Source organism: Mytilus galloprovincialis, chromosome 7 (genome assembly GCF_965363235.1).
Source record: "Mytilus galloprovincialis chromosome 7, xbMytGall1.hap1.1, whole genome shotgun sequence".
NCBI classification, from domain to species: Eukaryota; Metazoa; Mollusca; class Bivalvia; order Mytilida; family Mytilidae; genus Mytilus; species Mytilus galloprovincialis.
The window spans coordinates 23,444,927-23,452,410 of NC_134844.1; the positions used below are offsets into that span (position 1 = coordinate 23,444,927).

The 7,484-nt window shown below is 32.3% G+C and overlaps 1 long non-coding RNA gene across 1 annotated transcript; it reads left to right on the forward strand.

Moving 5' to 3' along the window:
* The first annotated feature begins 1,282 nt into the window (after positions 1-1,282).
* LOC143081573 (uncharacterized) lies at positions 1,283-7,254 on the forward strand. Its single transcript, XR_012979967.1, has 3 exons — positions 1,283-1,649; positions 5,586-5,750; positions 7,009-7,254. It is a non-coding gene; the product is annotated as an uncharacterized LOC143081573 (long non-coding RNA).
* The last annotated feature ends 230 nt before the right edge of the window (positions 7,255-7,484 follow it).

The following is a 7,484-nucleotide window of genomic DNA, read 5'->3' on the forward strand; positions in this document are numbered from 1 at the left end:
ATGAAGGAAACACATCCTTAATTTAAAAGGGATTTTATAACATCACATCTCAATAAAACGATACTCGTATGTTTAAATCAGTTAGAATTACAGGTGACTAGGCTAATAATACGCTCACCAACTACTAAGGTATCAGCCCTGTAGTAGTAATTATATGAGCGATACCTGTTGAACTATACAATATGAAGTTGGACACCTATATATCTTCAGTGGTGCTCTCAGAAATTGTTTGAATAATGACTATTCTAAATTTTCATTTCTATAAATCCATCTTTGAGTTTTGGATTTTATTTTACCCTTTAAGGACAATTCTGGTCATTTAAAGCTAGTAAATGTTATTTTGATCTCAACATCAACTAAAAAGTATGCACGAAAAAAATGAATATTCAGTCATGTTTTAAGTTTTTAGTCTTTCAATCAGTCGCGGTAATTTAGTACTATTCTGACAATTATCTAGCAGTCAATTCAGTGTTTTGTCAGTAGCGTTCCGTACGATATTGCACAGCACAGTTTTGACATATTCTGAACAAATTTTAATTGACTGCAAGCAAAAATACTAACAAGTACTGAATTGACAGCAATTGATAAGTCCGAAAAATTGACTGAAGGACTACAAACAACTTAATAATTTATCTTTACTAAATTAAAATCGGTTCAGATTAATAGAGTATCCATTTAAGATCAAAATCGGTTTTCTAATTATAATAAAAACGGTAATTTACTTGTTATGCATGCTTTAAGGAGCAGGATCTGCTTACCCTTCCGGAGCACCTGAGATCACCCCTAGTTTTTGGTGGGGTTCGTGTTGTTTATTTTTTATTTTTATGTTGTGTCATGTGTACTCTTTTTCTGTTTGTCTTTTTCATTTTTAGCCATGACGTTGTCAGTCTGTTTTAGATTTATGAGTTTGACTGTCCCTTTGGTATCTTTCGTCCCTCTTTTATACTGGATCATCATCTTTTATTAATTTAAAGATACCCAGCTTATAGTATAGTTAGAAGTTCGCACGTTCAACAGTTTCGTTAACATCATATTTCGAAATAAAAACCGTAATTTATAGAAACGTCAAAGAGGTGATCAAATTATAATCTTTAAAATGTTCAAGCCGGTTTATACTCGCTTTAATTTTTTGTTATATTTAAACAGTTATATTATTGGTGTTAATGTTTTAAATAGAAATAATGTAGAGTGGGCATGGCTTAAGAATTGACAAGGAGGATAATTGGTAGTTAGCTATTTAAAAGTATTGCATTTATTCTTTTCTTTTAATTTCCAGTATAAACTTTCAAATCGTACATTGTTGTTTCATAAAAAATAAAGAGGATTATTCAACGTTTCATAGCTAGAGGGTAGTGATAAGATGCCACAACCAGATGTAACTATCATTCTAACTATCATTGGTGTAATATTTTCGTTTATGACTATTGGATTGCTTATCACATCACAAATAAAGCAAAATTGGATTGCATACACGTTTGATCTTTCTGGGACCACAATAGTATCTGGGTTCACAGTACCATTCACTTCAACGACAAACGCTGATATTGGAATTTGGGACACTTCATTCATAACTGTTATTACAATCAGTGGCACTCCTACTACGACTACAGACACACTTGATTCAGCAACAACAGGCTACTTTTCAGAAGGTAACGCATTCATATACACGAACATCAATATAAAATTATTTATTTACAGAATTAGAATGTATTTCACTCTGAAGCCAGTATAATGCCCTATATTCGGTATAACAATTTAACCGAGGAAAGAACATGTTACCAAAATTTAAGTAGACACTTGTTTATATATATAATGCTTCATAATGATACCCATTATATAAACATATGATTTTTATTTATTTTAAAGCAAAGTGTCAATTTTACTGCTAGAATCAAAACCTTGCAAAAGTGGGTCGATCGTTTGGTGTTATATCCGATGCCTTTTTCTGATAAACGTCATGGTATCAACAATCTTAATCGGCCTATTACATGGTAATATTTCTGACACTAAAATATATATCTCAATTTTTTCAAGTTGTATTCAATATGTTTACCTTCATCCCAATGGAGGACATTGTAGAACATGCATCAATTAACATTTTTTATCGTCATTAATATCAAGCAACATGTGCCATACTTTCAAAGTATTAACATATGTCATAGGTAAAATTTCTTACTGTTTTGAAATCTGGATAATGTACAGCTAAAGTATGCATTAACTACCTCACATATACTTTACATTTCAGAAGTACTCTTACTTTTAGGGTCTGGTCCTGGATTTCAAAAGGGGTGTTATTCCTAAAATCAATTTTAACGATTTTATTTCAAAATATGTCGTTCGGACAGATTAAATGATATGTACCCATTTGCTTGGTCAACCAAAATAACTTGACCAATTGGTTATTCTCATGTGTTGCCATATTTATGAAAATACGAAAAATTGATACTTTTCATCTTACCCCATATTAAGTTTTCATAAATAATTACATTATAATACTTTCTTCTGATTGGCATCACGTACATCACGTGTTATTCCGTAAGCAATTGCATCACTCAAAAAAACTTTCCATTCATGATAATAGTTATCAAAGGTACCAGGATTATAATTTAGTACGCCAGACGCGCGTTTCGTCTACATAAGACTCATCAGTGACGCTCATATCAAAATATTTATAAAGCCAAACAAGTAAAAAGTGGAAGAGCATTGAGGATCCAAAATTCCCAAAAAATGTGCCAAATACGGCTAAGGCTATCTATGCCTGGAATAAGAAAATCCTTAGGTTTTCGAAAAATTCAAAGTTTTGTAAACAGGAAATTTATAAAAATGACCACATTATTGATATTCATGTCAACACCGAAGTGTTGACTACTGGGCTGGTGATACCCTCGGGGACGAAACGTCCACCAGCAGTGGCATCGACCCAGTGGTGTAAATAGTTATCAAAGGTACCAGGATTATAATTTAGTACGCCAGACGCGCGTTTCGTCTACATAAGAATCATCAGTGACGCTCATATCAAAATATTTATAAAGCCAAACAAGTAAAAAGTTGATAACACGTGGTCTCACAATAAAGTGCACAAGGTGAATAAAACAAAAATATTATAAAATTCGTGTTTTCATGATCATAGCTAAAAAATGTAATGTGCGCACATTTCTAAAATGAAGCGCGGAAGCGCTTCATACAAAATGTACTTCGGTCAACGCGTTTACACCCCAATGAATTTACAAAAAGAACATTCAATTCTTCAATAAAATGATACCCGTTTGAATGTCTTTAGTTGATATGTGTCAATCTAACGAAATTTATTTTCGCTCTCACTCGTTCAGTCCGTTTGATTAACTAATATATGCTACCATACCGTATGGACGACAAAATCAAATACATTTTTTCCTCAATTTTGCACAACAAATCATAATGCATACAAATCATAAATGTAATAAATACGAGTGCAGCTATTTGCCGTTGAGTTCTAAATGCTTCAAACCATGCAATATGCAAGACTGGCAAAATAAGGTCAATGAACAGTAAATGGGCTATGTTACAGATTTTGGTAAAAATTTGCGTACAACTTTGGCTCGTTGAATTTATAAAGTCGAAGTAACATGTTTTTATCTCTTTTATTGCCTTAAATATTACTGATTGAATTCTTTCAAAAAAGGTGAACATTTGTATATCGAAAGCGGATGAAATCAATGAAAAACGTTAATAAAGTTGTCTTATTACATGTTATATTATCAAATCCCTTTTTTTTTTATGCATAGATTTTTCGTAAGAAACTACCAGATTATTACATGGCATTTTTCATATCGCATGTATTATAAGCCCTAGGTTCAATATCAGCCCAAGAGCCATGTTATGATCTTTTTATCATATGCTTCAACAGTGGAGAAAAATAACAGATTCATATATTGATCCTTTTACGTGGTTCCCAAATATAAGTTTAAAGAAGAGTTAACGGACGTCGGACCCCAAATTTAGTACATTCGATAGATATGAAATATAATAAACTCATTATAGATACCAGGAATATCAAATTTTGTTTAAATTTGTAAATTTGTATCATATGATAATGCCCCAAAGAGAAGAAATATATTTTAATATGGACGAATCGACAAAATATACATAATAAACACTGTTTGGAAAAAACAACTTTTTTAAAGTAGCTTTCTTAATTATGTTTGAAACTTTTAAAAATCATGGCATTTATTTTTAAGTAATGTTTTTTTTTTATTATTATTATTTTACACAATATACTTTCCAGTATCAACATAATTGTTTTGTACAATACTTTGTAATGTTTTTCATAGAAAACGTAGCAGTGCAAACTCTGAAACCGTGGTGACATCTGGCTACGTATGCTGATGTGTTTGTAATGCCGTCGTCACACATTGGGATATAGACCGGCGTGCATCAACCGTACAGAGGAAATTGACAAAGTCGGTGTACAAGTTAGTTGCACGACAGAGGAACGCTTTAGCAATCGTTAAATGCGCGTTGCATAAGTTTAAAGTATGTCAAAATACAAAGGTATACGCTTGGTGGACGCTACAACTCGATGAAATTTTTCTGCAGCATAAAGTTTTCATCCAGCTCAAGCGTGTGTCAAGCGTATACCTGTACGCTACACGCACGTTATAAATACTCTACAAGCTTGTTTAACAAGCTACCGATAAGTTTGAGACACGTTTAAGGCACGTTGTATACTCTTCGAGACCGTTCGACTTTAACTAAAACGTACGCGAGTGTGTTTGTAACAAACAAAAAAAAGCAAAACGGACAAAAAGCAACGGACAAAAAGCAAAAGTTTCGGACAAAAAGCAAAATAATCGGACAAAAGGCAAAACGGACAAAAAGCAACGGACAAAAAGCAAAATTTTCGGACAAAAAGCAAAATTATCGGACAAAAAGCAAAAGCGGACAAAAAGCGAATTGCGGACAAAAAGCACCGTATCATGCGTTCTTGATTTTTAACACGCCCGTCGTACTTCGGAACTATACGCTGATGTGTGACGCCAGTTTTACGTTGTTTGCAGTGCAAAATGTTCAACAAAAAATTACAACGACGTTAAGGTGGTACCCAACACTTTCACTAAAATTAATTTGGATCGTTTAATTTCCATAAAATTTTGACAAAGTATTTACTTTGACCCTTTAACAAAATTATAAAAAAATCAAAATCTTTGAACCAAGCGTTTTATCAGAAAAATTACACTGGTTATATAGCAGTTTGACAAATACTAATTTTGATCATTGAGAAGCTTTATATTGCCTTCACAGCGCAACGTAATTAAAACGTTTAGCTGATATTACAGAGTTATCTCCCTGTAGTGTTAGGTATCACCTTAAATTGAATTCGACGTTTTGTGGTAATTTCATCAAGAAAACCGCTTTATATATATTATAGATTGATGATAACAAAATGCATTCCCAAGTCTTAAACCTTACCCACACGTACATTGTATACGTACAATGTAGCTGCTATCGGATACCAGGTTCTAGAAAGGGCAAATTGATAAGAGAAGTAGTGCATACATCATTTTATTTCGCTCATCAAACTAGCACATTTGTTTTTCTTATTTAAGATGCAGTAAAATTATGCAGAGCATTGGGAATTTTAGCCACTGTATCTACTTTAGCTACAATTGTTCTAGCAATTTTAACTCTGGTAATGCCAAAAGAAACTATATTGAGACTTGGACTATCAACAAAAACAAGTATTGCAATATTATGCACGAACGGCTTTACAGGTAGATATAACATAACAATATGTTCTATTATTGATAAAAGAGAAGATGTGGTATGATTGACAACGAGACAACTCACCACATAAGACCAAATGGCACAGAAAAAAAGCTATAGGTCACCGTACGGTCCTCAATATGTATTTATATTTAAATATATGTCGTCACTTTCACAGTTCTAGATTTATGAATGGTCGGACAGGAGAAACCTTTTTCCATTCTCCCATCCCCTATCTCTTGTCCCCCGCCATAAAACCTTAAAAAAACCTAATGTATGGGAAGCTTATTTCAATAGAAATCGGTCTAATATCATTGTTTTATGGCTGGTCCCCGTCTTGTCATTTCACAAGATAGAAGTGTTAATTGTTTATTCTGCTTCAAGAACCCCGGTAGCTTTTTCACTGACTGTTAAGATTTGCAATGTACAATCATGATATCAAAAATATTTATTACCCTTTTATCTAAAACTAATAATTATTTTCAAATAATTAATCGTTTTTGAAATTAAAGTTGTTGGTTAAATTTGATACAATATTTCATTTTTTTCATTTGCTATTTTCTTTTACGCCAATACTTAGGACAGTGGTTATGACATCCTAGCTAAGATAAAATATAAATGAGAGAAACTTAAAAACATTTATTCATTTAAAAAAAAATATTTGTTGCATAATAGTCTGCTTTATGATCGGGTTGATGTCGTTTTGACACATTCCCCACTTCCTTTCTCAATTTTATTTCGATGCTTATGCTGAGACATGTTGTAAGTCGATACTAACTTTATACTAATTTCCGTCCTTAGAATATCTTATAGGACCGATCTAAGGACAGTTTCGAAAAACAGGTCTCAGTTCTAAAATTGGTATAATGTAACAAATACATTTTTTATTTAAATGAATAAATGTCTTAAAGTTACTCGCATTTATATTTTAGGCATTCAGCTTAATGCCTGCACACATTTTTCAGGATTTAAGACTAATGCCTAACATCATTTAGGAAATATACTTACTGTCTAGGCGTTAGCTTATTGCCTATGGTTTAAGCTAATGCCTAATTTTACTTATTGCCGCTAACATATATATATATATATATACATATTTGCTATATATATTATAGCAGCACATGACATACATATCTATGACAGTGTGGATTAATCAGAACAGAGATTAATTCAATTACACAAATAAATTGTTAGACAATCTATATATATATATTAAACGTAGATTTTGTACATCTAATAATTTATTTTATTTTATTTTTTTTACAGTTTTTACAGCGACATTAGCTTTAATTGTTGTGCGAACACAGTTTAAGGATGGCATGAGCATAGATACGTCCTTCTACATCGCTATAGCAGCGGATATCATAAGTGCTTTTGCACTTGCCATGTTTATTACAACATTCATTTTAAAAAGGCAAAGAAGTATAGAAGCTTCTACTATTGTTCCTGTAAATGATGGAAACGAACAAACAAATCAATGAAAATTCTCAACAGAAAGTATAAGTATAAGCACTGCAACTAATTGACTCGATATTCATTTGATAGTGTGGTCTGCTATGAATGCAGAGAGCAATTCACAAATCTACATGTTTTTTCCTTCTCAAATAAATACAGTTTATCATGGTCTTTTTTCAATATGATTGTTTGGTCATGGCTTACATAGTGTATCGTCTTCATATCGGTGTTGTTCAATCATTTAATCGTTTGCATAACATTGTGGACGAGACAATTTCTTTGCACTA